General features: G+C 42.5%; 2 long non-coding RNA genes across 2 annotated transcripts; one reads left to right on the top strand and one right to left on the bottom strand.

Moving 5' to 3' along the window:
• Positions 1-10,078: 10,078 nt before the first annotated feature.
• LOC135554258 (uncharacterized) lies at positions 10,079-10,525 on the bottom strand. The gene is made up of 3 exons (XR_010457668.1): positions 10,483-10,525; positions 10,254-10,351; positions 10,079-10,111 (listed from the first exon to the last, which is right to left on the bottom strand). It is a non-coding gene; the product is annotated as an uncharacterized LOC135554258 (long non-coding RNA).
• A 7,877-nt stretch (positions 10,526-18,402) lies between these two features.
• On the top strand, positions 18,403-20,485 carry LOC135506346 (uncharacterized). Its single transcript, XR_010450433.1, has 3 exons — positions 18,403-18,454; positions 19,338-19,472; positions 19,780-20,485. It is a non-coding gene; the product is annotated as an uncharacterized LOC135506346 (long non-coding RNA).
• Positions 20,486-20,924: the final 439 nt, after the last annotated feature.

Below are 20,924 nucleotides of genomic sequence, written 5' to 3' on the forward strand. Positions count from 1 at the left end.
GGCTATATTAGCCACGACTTACCTTTCTTTGTGCAGCTTCAAATGTCGAACAAAGTTGGAAGTTGTTGCGCCTCCGTCTGTCAATTTCTTCACGCATGTTTTGCAATCCATTTTTTGTTGATACAGCATAGACTTTATACCTGAAAATAAGAATTTTGGGTATCATCTTTCCAAGGGCTCCATCTGAATTCACCCGCCGCCGTTCCTCTGCAATGACACGTGCAACTTTGTCTCAGCTGGCACAATCTGATTGGCTGATTTCCGAATCAAACTGTAATCCGTTACATGAAGAGTTTATGAGCTGCACACTTTTTTTAATAGCATTATTTTTTATATTTGGGCTTGGGGAGGATATCAAGTCAGTTCAGGTCAAAAGGCTCAAGTCAAAGTTATGTCACGCGTTATTGGTGTTAAAGTCAAAGTCGTGTTGCACGTCATCATATTTGTGACTCGAATCCACCCCGTGTTCGTCTGTCGTTAGGTCCTGGATGTTTTCGTTCATCAATTCGTTTAAGAGTAATTCCCTTCCAGGACCCTTACCCTGAAGCGATTGCTGTGTATTCACATCTAGCTGGTGCTGTTGTGGCATGCTTGGTGTAGGGTCAGGCAACGAGGTTGAGTTGTGTACCCTGTACGGGTCGAATGTCTCAGTTGCTTGCCATGTGTCCATACCAAAACAGTCTGGCATTGAGTTCTTGTGGTTTGAGCATACAAAAACCCAGAAGGTGAACCTTCTCTAAGGTTGTCATGCATCTACTCTTTGAACTCCGTCCATCACGCCGTCCATCGTCCTCATAGATACATACTTCCAGGAACCCAGCTTCTCAGTTGGTTGCCATGTGTCCATCCCAAGCATCAGTCAGTCGGCCTTGAGAGATTGAGCAAACAAAAACCCAGGAAGTATAACCTCCTCTAAGGTTGTCATGCATCCACCCCAGGTGTCAGTCCTTCATACTCAGTGGTTCAGATGGCAATAACTAGTGAGGCCACTCCCTTCCAGGATCGTGGAACCCCATAGGGTGTCATTCTTAGCCAGTGAGTTATTGTAGCTATGTTGTTCAAGTATTTGGATCAGTAGGAGCGAGACGGGGCGGGTGTCCGCAGAGTGTCCGAAGCCGGTTTGTTTATCAGATGGATCCTCTTCCCCATCAAACTGCACCTGCAGGGTAGATTTGGAGAGGGGTTAGAGGGTTAGGGTGTAGGGTTAGGGTTAGGGGTCAGGGTTAATGTTTATATTGGTATCAAACCTTGGGTTTACGGACCTATTGCAACTTTCTGCCTTGTTTTTGTGTTGTACATTTGACCGGTCTGGAGAAAGTGGGAGGACATGAGAGGGCAAGAGCTCCGAGGGGTCACAGGAGGAAGACAATCATCAATAAAAACCTGGGAGTAAAGGGTTTAACTTTAAACCAAATTTAATATAAAATCACAATAAAACATAGATCAGTTAAGTACCTAAATCATTAACTATATAATTAGAAATCCCGCTCCCCCCAAAAGGGGGGTGGGCGATGGGATCAAATGCCATGCTAAATTGCATAATATAATAACATTCAGTACAAAATATAAAAAGACAAAAATCAGGTTGAGCAATCAAATACATTTTTTATTTGAACTTCCTCCTCGTGTTGGTGGCCTCTCCAGCTCTCTTTATTATGCCCCCACCCACTCCCAGTGTTTTTTACTACTCCTTAACATTCATACCAAGTGTCAAAGTAACGTTTTGAAATTCGATGAGACCAAGGTGCAGCCCGATATGAATACATACTTGTTTTAATTAATAAGGAAAGAAAACTAACAAGTGCTGACAGTCAACTACACATAGACAATAACCCACAAAACCGAAATGGAAAAATGGCAACCTAAATAGGATTCCCAATCAGAGACAACGGTAAACAGCTGTTTCTGATTGGGAACCAATTCAGGCCACCATAGACCTATAATAAAACTAGACTAACAAACACCCCTAGATATATAAAAAACCCTAGACAGGTAAAAACAAGCATACCCACCCTCGTCACACACTGACCTGACCAAAATAATACATAGAAAACTAAGGTCAGCGTGTGACAGGCTGCTTTTCTCTGGCCTGTGGTCCAGGAGGCTTTCATCTACAGACCGGTAATGCGTAGGGAGGTTGTAGGGTGGATTTGAACATGTTTGACCAGGTGTGTTTGTAATATGTTGTTTTCAATTGTGTAAAGGTGCTGTTTGAGGCGTGTCAAGACTGTGACCGATTTCTCCTATATCAATGTTGTGTCATAATGTGCATGTTAGACAATGTTGGTGCTTTGAATGGTCATGAATTGTAGGATAGGACTGGAGGTTTGTGCATATGGATTTTGAATAATTGGAAGTTGTTTTTAATTCTGTTTTTCAATGGGTGGTTTGGGAGTGAGTTTATTGGAACATTTTGCTAGAATTAAGAGACCCCTAAGGTTGGGGTTTCTGTGGAAAGCTGATATGGATCTAAATTCCTGAAGTGGGGGGAATGTGCGTTGTGTTTGAGTGAAAGTGACTTTAAGTCTACGATGAAGGAGTCTGTTTATGTCTGAGAAATGTGCTGATTCTGTATCTATTGGGGGAATAGGAACAGGGAGTCTGGGAAAGGTCTGAGGGTGGAGGACCGGGATATAATGGGGGGATAGGGAAAGGGTTAGGGTTAGTTTCTAGTTTTGAGTCAGTTGATCCACTTCCATCTCTGACACGTGGAAGCCGAAGGGGGGGAAAGGGAATGGGTGCACTCCACAGCATTGACGCGCGGGCCAGGGGGGTCCGGGCGCACCTGGCCAAAGTTGTAGACCCCATGGTTTCCAACTTGTAGAAATGCCCTAGGGTGTGTTGATTGGGCTTAAAACAGTCAGTCCTTAGGGTTAGGGTTAGAATGGTTAAGGTTAGGGTTAAGGTTAGGGTCAGGGTTAGGTTAGGGGTTAGGTAGGTCTTTCAAAGTCTGTTTGTCAACAGATGGGGAAAGCATAGTTCAACCTAGGAGTTACTCCTCATCGGATCCTTCTTTTTATCTCCACGCTATCTATGTATTTACTCTGTGTCCATCTGTCTGTAGTCCTGGATGTTTTCAATCTTAAGTAGAATTAAGAGTTATTCCCTTCCAGGATCCTAACTCTGAATTATCCCATGTCCAGTCAAATCCAGCTGGTCTGTTTGGGTAAACTCGGCGTAGGATCAGGCAAAAGCCCTCGAGTTGCGTACTTATGCAGGACCGGCCCTCAGTTGGTTGCCATGTGTCCATGTCGAGTGGTTAGTCAGAGAACTTGTCCATACCAGCCATGTCAGTCTGTCACACTTGCGAGTTTTAGCAGACCAAAACCCCCAGGAGGGGACCTCCTATACGATTGTCATGCATCCGCACCAAGTGTAGTCCTAGGTAATCCAGTGGTTCGGGTGGCAGTGTCCCATACTCCCTTCCAGGATCATAGCGTTCCAGTGCTATGTCATCCCTAGACAGTGAATTTTTTAGTAGTCAAAAGGTCAAAAAGTGGTTTGGTTGTCCAGGCTGAGTATGATGGGACGTGGGGTCCCTCAGTGAAAAGTTAATCTGTGGGATCCAATGCTCCGCCAGACATCATCTGAGCACCCCAGGGATCTCATGGCCCGACGATAATTCCAGTGGCACTGCCTACCTCCCAAAGCACCTTTTTACACTATTAAAAACTCGCACCAAATGTGGAGAAAACACGAGCTACTGGACATACTACCGTGGTGAGTCTTCATTGGACGGGGGGAGATGTTTGCCGATTGGTCTGCACAAAGGGACCTGGAGAGGTCCTGAAGGAGATCGGTCTTTCCATCTTAACCGGCCATCTCATTCAGGGCAAGGAAGGACCTTTGTTGACTCCTGGGTCGGGGTCCCCAGAGTAGTTGGAGAAAAAATATTTTTTGTCCGTTGGGGGTGTAGGTGGATATATAAATAAAAAAAGTTACCTTTTTGGAAGATGGTAGGTTGGTGAGAAGATATTATTGGTTAATATATTATTATCCAAAGGTCCATGGTCATGGTAACCCCAAGAGGATAAAATGTAATTCTTTGTTAGAAATATATTAATTACCTAGTAATTATTTGTTAAGGATCCAAGGGATCATCCAAGATACATTTATAGTAGTCCGTGTTCACAGTAATGTATTTACGGTCCCTTCTTCATTTAAATTGTATGTGAGGTTTGGGTTGTGTATGTGCAATATGTTTCCAGGAGTGCCTTGTTGTTGAAGTTTGGGTGATGATCCAGCCTGTGGTAGTAGTATTAATATCCAAAGGGATGTGGGGATCCATCCTAAGACTGTAGGTCCCGGTGAGATTCTTTGGTTCTTTGTGAGAGCTTTAGAGATGGCTGCGTACCAAGGTATCCCTCAGGTTGGTATTCCTTTTGAAGGCCAAGATGGGTGTGTGGAGAGGAAGTAGTTGCTTTTAGAGTGACCTCTTCTTAATTCGGGTCGCCACCCAACAGCTTGGTGAGATGTAGGTCATGATGATTGGTATGATAATGTTGACTTGGAAAAGGAGGTAGATGGTTGCAGAGTTGTAACCTTCTCCTGCTGATTTTCATGCCGTAACACCCTGGTCTGGGTTTGGGACGGTAAAGAAAGCTCAGAGGCCACCTTAACACTCTGATCCTCTCCCTTAATCACCCTGGTCAGGGTATGATGTGGGGGTAGGTTAGGAAGGTTTGTGTTCCCAAGGGAGCCCTCCCTGTGCCACCCTGGTTGGGGTATGGCCCGGGTATGGTGGGGGTGAGCCGCTTACTTGGAAAATGTAAATTTTTGTCCTTGAGGTGGTGGAGTCCGAGTCCCCGGGGAGAGAGGTGTATTTGAGGTGCCGAAAGGTTCTGTTCAGAGAGGAGGCGTCTGTTGGGTCGTGGATGTGGTGATGTTGTCCCAGTGTTGGTGGCTGGTGTCTCCTTATCCTCCTCCTCTTCACTACCCGGCTACGGGTGAGTGGTGGTTTAAATTGACTCAGGTCTCTGGTTGACCAGGTCCCATACAACTTGGGGAGTGAGTCTCTGATGTCCTGGAGTAGGCAGTCCAAGTGGTCCACTAAGGAGCTTCTGTGCCCATTGTATACTAAGGTACCAGGCTTCCTGCCAGTCGGTATATGAGGATATGTTGCAGAGTGAGGAGTACATTTTTTACCTCCTCTGCCCTGTAGTATCGTTGTAGAATCTCATGGCTCTGTTTTGTCCAGGGTGTGGAGGCCGATGAGAGGTCTTCCAGAGTATTGTCAGAGGCTCCTGATGGAGTGAAAGCCACAATTAAGATTCTAGCTTTGTGCATGTAGCCCGGAGGTAGGTTACTCCCGGGAGGTAGTAGCTAATTTCCTCCAAATGATGTCTGGCTCTGACGAGCTTGGAGAGTATCCTGGCTGTAGTGTTGAGGCTGGTGGGAATAGCCTGCTCCCTGGTGAGGTTCATCGAGTCCGGCTGGTCTTTGATTGGTGAGACCAGGTTGTCCGGCGTGGTCAGAGTTGTGGTGGGAACATGATGTTCCATTTTTCTTTTTCTGTGGGATCATCCCACCTCTGGAGGCATCACTACTGTGGTGCTGAATCGGTGAGGGTTCCGCTCTCCGCTGGGTGGGCTGCTCGACAGAGTGTGGTGGATTGATCCAGCCATTGGAGTGTCTGGAGGTGGACATTGGACGGGGTTGGGGTCCCAAAGTGGGTGACTTCGTTGGGAGGTTCCTATGCTGGTGATCATAAGGTTGTGGAGTACCAGGTGGCAGTGATGGTTTGTTAGGGTTCGTAAAGTTTATTGTACTCCCGAAAAATGTGGGTGCCCGTGAAAAGGGTCCGGTAGTGGTATTTCCTATCCCGATGGGAAGGATTCTAGTCGGGAAGGCTGACGTCTTCTCTGTCCTCCTATGGAGTGGTGAGCAGTGGTGGTATTCCGTTTAGAAGAGTGAACGTGTTGGGCAAGGTTTGAGATGTGGCCTTGCGAAGAGCTAGGTGTCTGTAAGGTCCTGGACTCCCATGGTGTGGGAGTTGCTGTGGGATCCCGCTGCCATCTGGGGAGGTCATCTAGCGGTTCTTTGGTCCATCCGATATTAGATGATGTTGGGGTGTTGTGATTAGATTGCTGAGCCTCATGAGTCTCTGTAGGTTGGTAAAAATATTGGTCGCGGTAGGGGTAAAATTCACCCGGTGTGGGATGAGTTTCTCAGTGTGTTGGAGCCAGAAAATGTGGCTCTGTACCTGATGGAAACGACGTATCCGCAATGAGACTCGGTTGCCGGTTTAAAGATTTTTCGGCTGGCCCCTCTATGTGTCTCCTCTTAAAATATGTAGAGGGCTTAAATAAATGTTTCTGCCCCGCCAAAATGTTTGGGCCTGTTTCGTGGTGCCGTTGGGGGTCAAAAGTGGACCTTAAAGTGCCTATCTCCTGCGGTATGTGCCTCGCAAGGTTGAAAGTGTCCGTGTCTATTTTCTCCGGTTTCAACATGGTAGAAGCGCTAGAGTCCCGGCTATGTCGTGAATCTTCCATGTTATGTGTCCCTGTGTAAAACTCAAAGTAAGGGAAGAGAAAAGTACAGAGTAAATAGGTAGCCAAAAGGAGATACCTCTGACGCCCGTGTGGGTCCTGCCTTCCTTACACTGCGGATCTAGCGGTATCTCAGCCACAATGCGTTTCTGCCTTACTTGGCTTCATCAGGTAGCAGGGAGATTAAAGGTAAAAATGTGCCAAAATGTGCACTCAGTTGTGGTACGGGAAAGGGAGTTGATTTAAATTAAAGGTCTTTATCCTGTTTGTGTTGGTAGAGGCCTTCTCCATTGATTCCTATGGGACATTGCATGGGGTGGTAGCCCCTTGCATTTTGGGGGACCATTTCCATTTTGGGTAAATTGCAGGTAAGATTAGAAGTCCCAAGGGTTAGAATGAGCCATTCCTAGGGATACATATTTATTATATGGGAAATTAGGAGATATTCCCCAAATGAAGGGGTTTTGGTTCATACCTGAATAAAGATAGGAAAAAATATAATTTTCCTCTAAGAGGATAAACACCCAGACAGTACACCAACACATGCTCTCTAATTACCCAGCTCCTCGGGATACCTCTTTATGGAGCCAGGGTTAGAGTTTAAGATTCATGTTAGGGTTAGAATGGTTAAGGTTAGTGTCAAGGTTAGAATTAGGGTTAGAAGGGTTAAGGTTCTCTCATACTTTTCATTCAGGCCTGTGGGAATCCTGATACCCACTTTTTGAGTCCAAGGGGTTAAGCTTGGGGTTAAGCTTGAGGTTAAGGGTAGGGTTTGAGGCTGGGTTTAGAATTAAGATTGGTATCAGGGTCACAATTCAGGGTTAGGGAATGAGGTGAGGTTAAGGTTAGGATTGTGGTTAGGGTTGGGATTAGGATTGGGGTTATGATAAGGTTTAAGGTTAGGTTTAGGATTATGGTTAAGGTTAGAGCTAAGGTTGGAATGGCTCAGGTTAAGGTTGAGGTTAGGGTTCAGGTTAGGGTTAGGGTTAGGATTAAGGTTACGGTTATAGTTAGGGTGAGCTGGGGTTAGGATGGTTCAGGTCAGTGTTAAGATCAGGGTTAGAAAGGTTAAGGTCTCTAATACTCTAAGCCTGTGGGATTACAAGTACCCAATTTTTTTATCCAACATCGTTCTTTGGTCTGTCTGTGTTTTAACGACCACCCTTGGTTAGATTCAAACCCTGCTATTCTTAACTGAGCTACTGGGTGATATCTAAAGTGGGTGTATAGTGTGGTTTTAACTGACTCTTTACTTACAGTATATGATATAGATGTTGCTTGAGTCTGGCTTCCAAGGAGTTCCTAGTTTCTCCAATATACCGTTTTCCACATTGTAGACATTCAATTCCATATACAATGTTGGTGGTCTTCAATGGAATACCTCCCATACTGGAGCCCCTAGAGCCTAGACCATTTATTCTGAATGTATTTTACTTGTCTAAAATGTGATCCACTCCGCACTGGCTTCTCCCTAAATCCAGAGTGTACCAGCAAATGTTTATTTTGCCGATATTACTCTGAACTGTTGGAGAATCTCCACATCCTCCTTTGTCTGCTTAAAATGATCCTTCACTATGAAGTTAAACTTTATAGAAGACTGAATATGTGGTGACAAATGGGATAATACATCCATCATTACGAGTCCTCCCATATATAGGTTCAGTTACAAACATAGTGTTCACCTCTGCTCTTATAGTACCGAGGAAACGTTTCGAGTAACCTCTGGGTCTGAGAGCCTATAGAGAGCCTATTCCTATAGCCTCCTTAACTTTTTATGGCTGGGGGGGCAGTATTGAGTAGCTTGACTGAATAAGGTGCCTAAAGTAAACGGCCTCCTCCTCGGTCTCAGTTTCTAATATATGCATTTTATTATTATTATTAGATAGAAAACACTCTAAAGTTTCTAAAACTGTTTGAATGATGTCTGTGAGTATAACATAACTCATATTGGCAGGCAAAATCCTGAGTTGAAATCAAAACAGGAAGTCAGAAATCTGAGCTTTGTATGTATTCACCAGAGTCCCCAATGAAATCCCCTTGAGATATGAATGATGTTGAAGTGCCTAGGGGTTCCACTAGATGTCAACCATCAATATAAATTATAATGAGACTTCTATGATGTTGTGGGAGTGAATGATAGCAGAATCAGTCAGGTGTCTGGCAGTCAGCCACTTTTTTTCTCATTTGATATTGACTCCTTGTATACTAACATTGACACCAACTTGGGTCCTAGAGCAATCAAAAACATCTTCCATAAATATCCGGGCCAGGTAGACCAGATGGGGTTTTATTATTTAGGGTGGGGTTTATGGGGTTTATTATTTATTATTGTGACAGGCGCAGCAGCACACTGCCCTCCAAAGCCTGCAAAATAATCGCCGGACTGCCCCTTTCCTAGCTCTGCATGGAACATCCAGTGTCACGTCCTTGGTGACGTGTGGGGTGACATCCGAGATGACCACAGCAACATCCCCTGGAAAGGGAAAAAAGAGGAACAGAATGTAAACAAATGCAAACCGTAGCTTCTTAACGCTGGCCAGTTGAAAGGTTCTACTAAGATGTCATGACAAACGGCACCTGTCAGAGTGCTCTCTAAGTGTTACTCACCTGCTTGGATGTCAGCTGGCAGAGTGGCGGAGACGGCCATTGTGAGAGTCCTTTCTTCAGGTGTGACGTCCACAACCTCCAAGAGGGAAGAGATGGGCTCTGCCTCTGTATTAGGGGTGATGTCCACCACATTCAGGTGGGAAGAAGCCGGGTCTGCCTCCGTGTTACTGGTGATGTCAACAACCTTCAGTTGGGAAGAAGCCGGATCTGCCTCTGTCTTACGGGTGATGTCCACAACCTCCAGGTGGGAAGAAGCCGGGTCTGCCTCCGTGTTACTGGTGATGTCTTCAACATTCAGGTGGAAAGAAGCCGGATCTGCCTCTGTGTTAGGGGTGATGTCAACAACATTCAGGTGGGAAGAATCCTGATCTGCCTCTGTGTTACTGGTGATGTCTTCAACATTCAGGTGGGAAGAAGCCGGGTCTGTGTTATGGGTGACAACAACAATCCTGATGAGCTCTACTACTACAAGGCACCAAGATGTCATCAGAGCAGGTGTCTGTCAGAGTGCTCTCTATCATTGCTACTCACCTGCTTGGATGTCAGCTGGTAGTGTGGTGGAAACGGCCACCGCGAGGACAGGGGGAACTGGTAGGGTGGCTGCAGGGGGCTGGAAGCAGCTCTGCACCTCGTCCGCCACAAAGGCACAGACAGAGCTCATATAAAAAGGGCTCTGCAGGTCATCGGTGGAGAAGGACTGATTTATTCTCCCGAGGATCGACTGCACAGAGTCAAAAGCAGCAGCCCGGGAGAAAGGGATGTGAGGGTAAGGGTCCTTTAACATGCAGGAGAGCTTCTCCACTACGGCCGCCACCATGCCCACGGCCATCCCGCTTATTAGGATTGGGTGCTCTGAATGGCCTTCCTCTGGCTGAAGCCACAGGGCCAGGAGGAGCCTGGGCACCACCTCCACCACCACCTGAGATGGGCTGAGCAGGTTGCTATGGGGCTCATTGGACTGCTCGCCCAGAATGCTCCTCAAAGCTCTTTCCACGATGCTGTGGACCTTAGGATCGCTGAAATCAACAAAAAGGAGAAGACAAAGCTAAACGATGTGCAATGTGCTCACAGAGAACACTGTCTTAGTCTGTTTCTGCATAGTTCCAGATGTGTAGATAAATGGATCAAGTCATATGCAGGGCAGTACATGGAACTCACATGTCAGCTGGCGAGGTGGGGTGCATGGAGCGGCGGAGCTTGCAGAAAGCCTCATGCTCTATGTTCATCATTTTTAGGCAAGTGTTTACTTCCCAGGCCTGCAGAATGAAACAGGAAGTCCCATTAGTGTAATTTCACAACAGATCTATTCTGCTGTGCTAACTCGTTGTTGAAAGGCCAGTAAAGAGCTCACTAACTTGTAGTATGTCTCTAACTCTCATTCTCTTACCAGCCGAGCGAGGTTGTTTCCTTCCTCCAGGGTTTCCTTCCACACCCTTCAAGTAAAACACAGAGTCATTCAAGTGTCCTGGCTTCTGATTTTTCTGTTGTTTATTTTACCCACACCTCCTGGAGTGCTGCTGGTGGCAGGGAATGGCAGTGAAGGTGAGTGCTGACGTGGTACTCACCTCTCCCTAAGGGATTTTTTGCCCTGAGACACCAGCCAGTTGCTCATGTGCTCCGTGGTGACATGGGGCGGGACCTGGCCTTGACTCTGGAGCAGCAGATAGTGGACCATGAGCTTCTTCTGCAAGATGAGGTAAGGTGTGAGACCGTGCCACGAAATACCATATCATGTGCTTTCAGAAGGGCCTCACGCAACATTTCACAACTGCTCATGCCTCACAATTTGCAAGTGATATTAAGAACTCTTATGATCACCTTCTCTAAACTGTCTTGAAATACAACTCTCTTTCTGTTGTTTATGTTTTTGTGGGATGAATCTTACCTGTTTATTGTAATATGTTTCCTCCCAGCAGGCCTGCAGAGTCTGAAAATAAAGGCTGCTTCTACAGAATTCCTTTGAAGATAATGAAAATAATGATGCTTTGTTATGCACATTATGCACCGGCATTTACAGTATGCTAAAATTTATTTCTCCTAAGTTTACCTTTGTGGGACCATAAGTGAACTCCGGAATACACCAGACCCTATCCATGGTAAGATGGGGAAGAAATGCAGCACTATAGATATACGGGATGCTCTAGAGATAACAGGAATGACTTAAAGTCGCGAATGATCAATGACTGTGGAGTCGTCCAATATGCTGCACTTAGAATTGAGTTGTTTGGCGCAAAATAGAATGTTTACATTCTATTGCCATGGAGAAATGGAATGTGTAGAACCTGTATAAATGGGTAAGCTTCTATGTCTTTATTTCGTGAAACATTAAACTCTTTATTATGTCATAATGTGTTTTTGAGGACGTGGGAGCCCGTCCCGATTCATAACGCGATTATCCAGGTGCATGTTGGTTAGACCTACTAATCCAACCTTGGTTTACAAGTTAAATACATTGTTTATATATGCCTATACAAATCTATCGACCACATCCATTTAAAGCAATGATTGTCAATTGAAAATGTGGTTGTTGTGTTCTCCTGTTGTGCGTCTTGAATGTCAGTCCCCTTAAACACATTATTCCAATATTTCTGAGCTCTGAATTGACACAATGAACACTTTTGCAAAGATATTCGGTTAAAAATAAGAGTATGAATGACAATAAACGTATGACTTGGATTGTATGCATAATAGTGTCGTAAACAATATCTCTCAGCGTGGGAACTTTTGGTGTTGGAAAGTATCCGTTAAAAGTCTCCATGGCACGTATCACTTCGTTGTCTTGTTGGTAATAGTAAAAATGCAAGACAGTCTGCATTGTAATGGTCTAACAGGTGTTTTTCATTTTGTTTCTCACATTAAACAGACATTTGAGAACGGAATTGCTTACAGTTGTACCTACGACCTCAACACCCAATCTTCTCACGCGCAAATACTCACATTCAGACTCATACATACAGCTGTCCTTCTCTCCCCTTCCGTTCTTTGGTCTCTATTTTTTACATTTGTCAGAGAAAATTACCATTTTCGTGGTGTTGCTTTGTGCACTGACTTTACTGAACTCTGGAGAAAACGAACATTGCCGCTGGGTGAGGACATCTGACAATGTCCTCTCGCGTTCATTAGACATTTTGTCTGCAGGAACTCGCTCTTTTTCACTCGGTCCACTCGTCCAAGTGCCGATGTATTTGTGGCATGATGTGAACAGTACGAATTTGTGTCACTACCAAGGTCTAATGGTTTTAATTGACTGTTTTGTATTGTCGGGAAACTCACTTGTAGAATTCGCTTGCAGTAGGTCTCTTAAAAAAGAGAAGCCGTGCAAGGTTATTAAACCGAGGTGCCTAGTTATTCTTCTTTTGTTGATATCAGGTAACGTGCAACCTAACCCTGGCCCTGATATGCAATGTCTCCAAACCCTCTCTGATTTTAAATCAAGATCTGGTTTTGGTATTTTTCATTTAAATGTACGCAGTCAAACATTGAAGGGGTTAGGATTTGGGCTAAATCAACTGATGCTGATGTAATTGTGTTTTCTGAAACCTGGCTCAGCAAGTCTATTTTTGTGGTTACAATGTTTATCGCACTGATCGGGTTAAGAAAGGTGGGGGTGTGGCTATATTTGTAAAAACTAAATTCCCTGTAAGTGTGGCAAAGTCTGAAGCTATATGTAAACAGTTGGAATTTCTTGCTTTGAATATTGAGGTTTCAAAAGGTCTCTCTATAACTGTTATAGACCCCCCCCCCCTGTGTTCTTGGTGATGCATTTTCTTCTTTGACACACCTTATGTCTAAACTTCTTTTCAGTGAAATGATCTTGATTGGTGATCTCAACTGGTGTTGGTTAAAGCCTATGTCTGATGATTTAAAAATGTTTTGTAATTCTATGAATCTTACCCAGTTGATTAACTCGCCCAAATCTTAAATGCCCAGATCAATCTACCTTGATTTATTTGATATTTACAAATGTTCCACATAATTATTCTGCGGTTGGTGTTTTTTGTAATGATTTAAGTGACCATTGTGCTGTTGTTGCTGTTAGAAATACTAAGGTTCCTAGAACAAACCCACGTTTTATTCTTAAGAGAAATTTGAAGTGTTTTAATGAGCAGGCTTTCTTTCATGATTTGTTTTATTTTGACTGGAGCAGATTGAGTTTATCCCTGATGTGAAAACTGCCTGGAAATTCTTTCACGATAGTTTTTTCCAAATAGTAAACAAACATGCCCCATTCCGCAGGTTCAGGGTTAAAGGGTGGGTTAATCCATGGTTTTCTTCTGAGCTGTTTTGTATTATTCACAACCGTAATCTCGCCTGGGCTAAAGCAAGGAAATAATGTTCTGATACTGTTTGGCTTATTTTTAGGCAGTTACGAAACAAGTGTTCTTTTCTTCTCAGGAAGGCCAAATCTGAATATTTTATGTCTGTTACCACTGATAACCTGAATGACCCTGTCACGTCCTGACCTTAGTTCGTTTTTTTATGTCTCTATTTTAGTTTGGTCAGAGCGTGAGTTGGGGAGGGCATTCTATGTTTTGTTCTGTGTGTTAGATTTCTATGTGTTTGGCCTGGTATGGTTCCCAATCAGAGGCAGCTGTCAATCGTTGTCTCTGATTGAGAACCATACTTAGGCAGCCTGTTTTCCCACTATGGGTTGTGGTTTGTTGTTTTCTGTTTTGTGTTTATTGCACCTTGCAGAACTGTTCGTTTGTCTTGTTGTTGTTTTTTGTTCAAGTATTCGTATTTATTAAAAGTATTATGAATACTTACCACGCTGAACCTTGGTCCTCTTCTACTTCTCCCGACGACAATCGTTACAGACCCTAGAAAGTTTTGGAAGGCTATTAAGTCGATGTCTGGTAACAGTAATGTTAATGAATTACCGTCATGTGTTTTGAAGGACTCTGTTGCTGTATATGACAAAACTGAATTGTTTCAATGAGCACTTTGTATCATCTGGTAGGCTGTTTGATTCAGTGTTCTCTGTCTCTGTACAACCCTGTGTGGATGAACCAGTGAGAGCTGGTCAAACTTTTAGCTTTTTGCCATTCTCAGTGCAGGTGGTACATAAAGCCCAGAAATCTTTAGATCAGAGAAAGCCTGCAGGTCCTGATCTTTTGGATCCCTGCTTTTTAAATCTGGCAGCTGATTTCATAGCTGAACCACTTACATATCTGTTCAATCTAACCCTGGAATGTAGTGAAATTCCAAAGATCTGGAAATCAGCATTTGTCCTACCACTTTTAAAAGGGAGAGATCCAACTCTTTTAAATAATTATAGGCCAATCTCAAAGCTGTCACCCCTGGTGAAAATACTTGAAACCCTTGTGAGTGAACAGCTAAAATAGTTTTTATTTACTAACTCAATTACAGCAGCCATAAAAGTTTTAAATGATATCGCTGAAGCCCTTGACAAAAAAACAGCACTGTGTCTCACTTTTTATTGATCTCTCTAAGGTGTTTGATACAGTTGATCATGCTATACTAAGCCAGAGATTGTTGAGTGTAGGTCTTTCAGAGCATGCAGTTGCATGGTTTGCTAACTATCTGTCTGATAGAACTCAGTACACTCAATTTGATGGGCTTATGTATGTTAAAATGTCTGTCTTTAATGGTGTGCCCCAAGGATCTGTACTTGGTCCTCTCTTATTCACTATATATATACATTATTTAGAAAATAATGTCCACAATGCACAACTTAATTTTTAAGCTGATGATACTGTTATTTACTGTTGTGCCTCGTCTCTTACAAAAGCTTCCCAGAACTTGCCAACTGCTTTTTATACTGTTCAACATACCTTGTGTCAATTGAAGCTTATCCTCAATACTGACAAAACTTAACTAATGGTGTTTTCTAATGCAAGAAATAGACCTTTCACCTATTACTACCTGTCAGGGCAAGGAGATTGAGGTTGTAACCTCATATAAATATCTTGGAATTTTAATTGATGACGGCTTCTCTTTTAAATTGCATATTCAACAACTTACAAAAGAATTGAAGCTGAAATTGGGATTTTATTTTAGGAATAAGGTCTGTTTTTCTTTTGAAGCCAGAAGGAGGCTAGTACCAGCTACATTTATGCCTTTACTAGACTATGGGGATATTTTATATATGAATGCTTCCGCTCAGTGTTTGAGATCAATTGACACCCTTTACCATGGCACTGTGAGATTTATTTTAAACTGCAAAACCCTTACGCACCACTGCACTTTGTATACCAGGGTTGGCTGGCCTTCTCTCTAGTCACTCGTAGGCTCAGTCACTGGTATACTTTTATTTACATAGCCGTTTCGGGTTTACAATCTTTTTATTTGGGCATTTTTATTGTTCAGAAATGTGGTGGGTACTCTCTTCATTCGCTGGACTTTACCCTGCTAACTGTTCCAAATGTCCAAACTGAATTTGGTAAAAGGGCTTTTATGTGCTCTGCGCCATCGTCTTGGAACGGCTTACAAAATACTTTTAAACTGGAAGAACTTGTCCCGATTGGTATTTTTAAATCACTGATGAATGATCTTGAGATTGACTCCCTGACTTGTCAATGTTTTTAATTTGCTGTTTTTGATTTTGTTATACTCTTGTGAATTCTATGGTTTTTTACTAGATTACTTGTTGTTTTTGATGTTGTTTGTCTGTAATTTTTGTAATGACTTGGTGCTGCCTATCTTGGCCAGGACGCTCTTGAAAAAGAGGTTAAATAAAGGTTAAATAAAATAAATATTGTACAGACACACTAAAGCTGTTCAGTGTAGTTTGATAAGTCTGTTTCAATTATTTGCAGATGTATTCCCTATTATTTACAAATTGAAAGATGTAACATTTGAAATGAATGTGGCAGAACAGTTTTGCATAGAGTTCCTGTGGGTGTCTTCTCCTTCAGTCTTTTTGCCTCCTCAACCTCGTTTCTCATTACATGGAATTTCCCCAGTGCCAACTTCACATGAGATGGCCGCTGTCTACTGTCATGTGGTGCTGAAAGACAGATATCGCTATGCCGATATCGCTGCTGTCCATGGTCCTGAAATATACAATCTCGGCTATTTGCATATGTACGACCGTCCAAACTTGACCCCACACACATTGATGCTAATCTCTCACACTTTTGAACATTGCACAACCTGCAACAAGACACTGAAAGAGCATTTTATTCCAAGTGTGTTTGTGTTTGAATAAAGACCCGAAGAAATAAATCAATGTGTGGATGTTGATTGGACAATGTATATGTGCTTTGCAGAAGCACATTTTTTTTGCATTCCCTGTAGCGTGTATTTTACTGGAGTATGATCAGATTGCTTTGTTTATACCAGAATTAAGATTTGGTCTGAGAAACTATGCCGATTACAGCATGATAGCTATTTTTTTAAACAAGGCAATGTATAAATGACCCCCTTGAGTCGCTCATTTATCACTTTCTTGCAGATATACAGTGCCTTCAGAAAGTGTTCATACCCCTTAACTTTTTCCTCATTTTGTTTTCTTACAGCCTGAATTCCAAATGGATAAAATTATATATATTTTTTTTATCATCTCACCCAGCTGCAGACAATAACCCATAATGACAAAGTGAAATCATGTTTTTCATTTTTTCTCAAATGTATTGAAAATGAAACACAGAAATATCTAATTTACATAAGTATTCACAATACATGTTAGAATCACCTTTGGCAGCGATTAAAGCTGTGAGTCTTTCTGGGTAAGTCTCCAAAAGCTTTGCACCCCTGGATTGTACCATATTTGCAATATCACAATATTTACAGTACCTGTCAAAAGTCTGGACACACCTACTCATTTAAGGGTTTTTCTTTTTTTTTTTTTTACATTTTAGAATAATAGTGAATACATCAAAACTATGAAATAGCACAATTGTAATCATGTAGTAAGCAAAAAGTGTTAAACAAATCCAAATATATTTTATATTTGAGAATCTTCGAAGTAGCCATCCTTTTCCTTGACTACTTTGCACACTCTTGGCATTTTCTCAAACCTTTTCATGAGGTAGTCACCTGGAATACCTGGAAACAACCAATAGGTTGTTTTGTGACAAGGTAGGCATGGTGTACAGAAGATAGCCCTATTTGGTAAAAGACCAAGTCCATATTATGCCAAGAACATCTCAAATAAGCAAAGAGAAATAAGTCCATTGTTACTTAAGACAAGAATGTCAGTCAAAACGGAAATATTCAAGAACTTTGAAAGTTTCTTCTTGTGAAGTCGCAAAAACCATGAAGCACTACGATGAAACTGGCTCTCATGAGGAAGACCCAGTTACCTTTGCTACAGAGGATTAGTTCAGTAGAAGTAACTGCACCTCAGATTGGAGCCCAAATAAATGCTTCACAGAGTTCAAGAAACACACACATGTCAACATGCACTGTTCATAGGAGACTGCGTGAATCAGGCCTTCATGGTCAAATTGTTCCATTGAAACCACTACTAAAGGACGGACACCAATAATAAGAAGAGACTTGCTTGGGCCAAGAAACACGAGCAATGGACCATTAGATGGTGGAAATCTGTCCTTTGGTCTGATGAGTCCAAATTTGAGATCTTTGCCCTTCAATGTGTGTGTGTAAAGAATAAAGTATGTTTAGTTGGGTATACTCTTCATTATAAAACTGTTTGTTGAATGGTTTAAAATCCATCAGAAGCTGAATAAGTATTGACGGGGACAGAGCTTGTTTTGCCAAGGAAAGTGAAAAGGACTGAGGGAAAGTAAAATGGAAAATACATGGAAAGGAACATGGAAGAACCTCAAAGAACATTGTATTTTCAAGATCATGTAACATCAAACATAACATCAAAATGCATCTTATATTCCTGCCCTTACAGAAAAACCACATAATTTCAATTGACATTTTATGTGAAAACATGTTTTGGAACACAACGTGATCACATTTTCACATGTGTAGTTTAATGTCATCACATGTTGCTTTACATGTTATCACATTATCTTCACATAAGATTACATGAAAACATGTTTTTGGAACACTTCCCGTGTTCACATGTGAAATTAATGTGGTTTTTGCCTAAACGCCCTGCAATTCCACACTCAAGGATCTTACTAATGTTTTAAATGCACATGTCTGATTGTGCATGTGTAATGGGTTGAAAACAAAGTCACTAAAAACAGACACACATTTATTATTTATCCCCCCCCCATTTGTTTATGTATTTGTCCCAATGAATCTGAATGGTATTTTCCACATAGTTTAGCGTTAGCAGTCCATCGGGCCAATAGATGGCGCTGTTGCACTGTTGTAGCAGGAGAAACAGCAAGTTCTGGCCAAGCGCTCACCATTCTGCAGTATAAGGACCAGAACTTTACAGAGGTAAACTGTGTCTGTTCTTTTTACTATTACAGGTATGTAACAGAACTTCAAACGTTCAAATATATACACAATATGTAATAACATGCTATTAAACAACTTTGTCCAGATATTATCACGTTAGGAAAGGTTTTGTTTTGGCTTTGTGTCGCACTGAGTGAGAGAAGAACGTGATTTACATTGAGTGAGAGTTTATGTTAGCTTGATGCTAGCTGAGGTAAAAAAAAACATTTACGAGTCACAGAGACTATGTTTACTGAGTAGCTTACTTGTACTGGATTTTGTCTAGGAGATTTTTTTTGTCAAGAATCCAGTTGTTAGGGATTTCTGAGTTGGTTTTAGATTGGTTGTTTTGTGTAAAATTGTGCTCACTAGCTGGTAAAGTGGCCGAGCACGCTCAGTCTGGTGGACTTTTAGTGCATACAGTGAGAGAGAGACGATTTTCTGGAGGTGCCACTATCTTAAAGCTGAATGTAATTATTGTCACTTTTCTATAGAGGTAGAGGTATATAGAGAAACATTCAGTTATTTATGGTTTCATATATAGGTGTTTCTATTGTATGAATGTGAAATACATTGTGGTTTTCATGTGAAACCATACACTAAGACAGGGTTATTTGTGGAACATTTTTGAATTCTGCTTTAGGTGCATTCATGTTGTGTAATTTAAAGTGTGCACTTGTTTGATGTGAATATTTTCAAAGTACTAACAAGAAAATAGACAATTGAACAAGAGAAAAAAAACATTCTTCAGAATAAAGAAAGCGCCAGAACTTTGCAGCCTAAACTTGTGTCCGTTCTTTTTACTATTGCAGGCCACCTCAGCTACACATCTCCTCTGTCTGCACACGCATCCACGCATGCACATACACACGGACAAACACACACTAATGTTCTCTCTCTTGTGTTTGTCAGCAGTTCATCGTGGCCCTGTCGTTCTCCTCCTTCACCAAATCTCTGTCAGGGACCTACATGAAGAGTGCCATCACTCAGAGAAACACTTTGACCTGTCCAGCTCTCTCATCGGACTCATAGACGGCAGCTTTGAGATGGGTATCAACAATAACATTGTGTTGCTTGAGAATTCATGTAGTAAAAACCAGATACAGACTACAGTATGATCGATTTTTCTTGTGGTTCAATCAGAGTCTGCTCTCAATACTGTCCAGTTTTATAGTTGTTCCTATTAATTGATTGACTGACGTTTGTCCATGACTCTACTGTCAACCTCTAACATTGTTTTATTTGATGCTGTGTTGTTGCAGCCTGGTATCCAAACTGATACGCCATTTTTAGTTTAAAAAAAACTGTGTTTATAATTTGCGATTCCTGACTACTGTAGTGTTGTGGTTTCTTGCAGGTAACCTGCTGTTCCTGGCTGTGGTCAGCCATTTGGGGGCGAAGCTGCACCGGCCCAGGCTCATTGCTATGGGCTGTTTCCTCATGGCTGTAGGATCCTTCCTCACAGGCCTGCCACACTTCTTCATGGGACGGTAAAACAACTGAAATTAAACTTGTACTTGTAGAGATACTCCAATGCGGAGGATAGTTTCACTTTAGAAATAAAGAAATGTATCCAGTTTTTGATTAATCTCAGTTAACTTTGAACTAAAGTCTTGCGTAATTGGTCAGCTGCTTGATTATGTTTTGGGGCCATACATGTTAAGAGAAGGGATTAAGAGATGCTATAACTGAAGTGGTAAGGTTGGACCCAGGTGCAGAGAAGAGACCAGAAGATGAAGCAGTGGTTCCAACCAGTGTCTCCACTGCTCAAGGGCCCACTTAACTGCCAAAAGCTCCCAGTTGTATACATCGTAGTTGCCTTCCGCTGGCGAGACCTGCTTGGAGTGAAAGGAGCATGGGTGCAGTTTCTTGTCCTCCTTGTTCCACTGTGAAAGGACCACACCAGCTCCGGTGTCCGGGGCTTCCACCTCTACCAAAGGTTCTCCAGAGGGTAGTGAGGTCTGCACAACGCATCACCGGGGGCAAACTACCTGCCCTCCAGGACACCTACACCACCCGATGTTACAGGAAGGCCATAAAGATCATCAAGGACATCAACCACCCGAGCCACTGCCTGTTCACCCCGCTATCATCCAGAAGGCGAGGTCAGTACAGGTGCATCAAAGCTGGGACCGAGAGACTGAAAAGTAGCTTCTATCTCAAGGCCATCAGACTGTTAAACAGCCACCACTAACATTGAGTGGCTGCTGCCAACACACTGACACTAACTCAACTCCAGCCACTTTAATAATGGGAATTGCCACTTTAAACAATGCTACCTTATATAATGTTACTTACCCTACATTATTCATCTCATATGCATACGTATATACTGTACTCTATATCATCGACTGCATCCTTATGTAATACATGTATCACTAGCCACTTTAACTATGCCACTTTGTTTACATACTCATCTCATATGTATATACTGTACTCGATACCATCTACTGTATCTTGCCTATGCTGCTCTGTACCATCACTCATTCACATATCCTTATG

The sequence above is a fragment of the Oncorhynchus masou genome, chromosome 2 (assembly GCF_036934945.1).
Source record: "Oncorhynchus masou masou isolate Uvic2021 chromosome 2, UVic_Omas_1.1, whole genome shotgun sequence".
NCBI classification, from domain to species: Eukaryota; Metazoa; Chordata; class Actinopteri; order Salmoniformes; family Salmonidae; genus Oncorhynchus; species Oncorhynchus masou.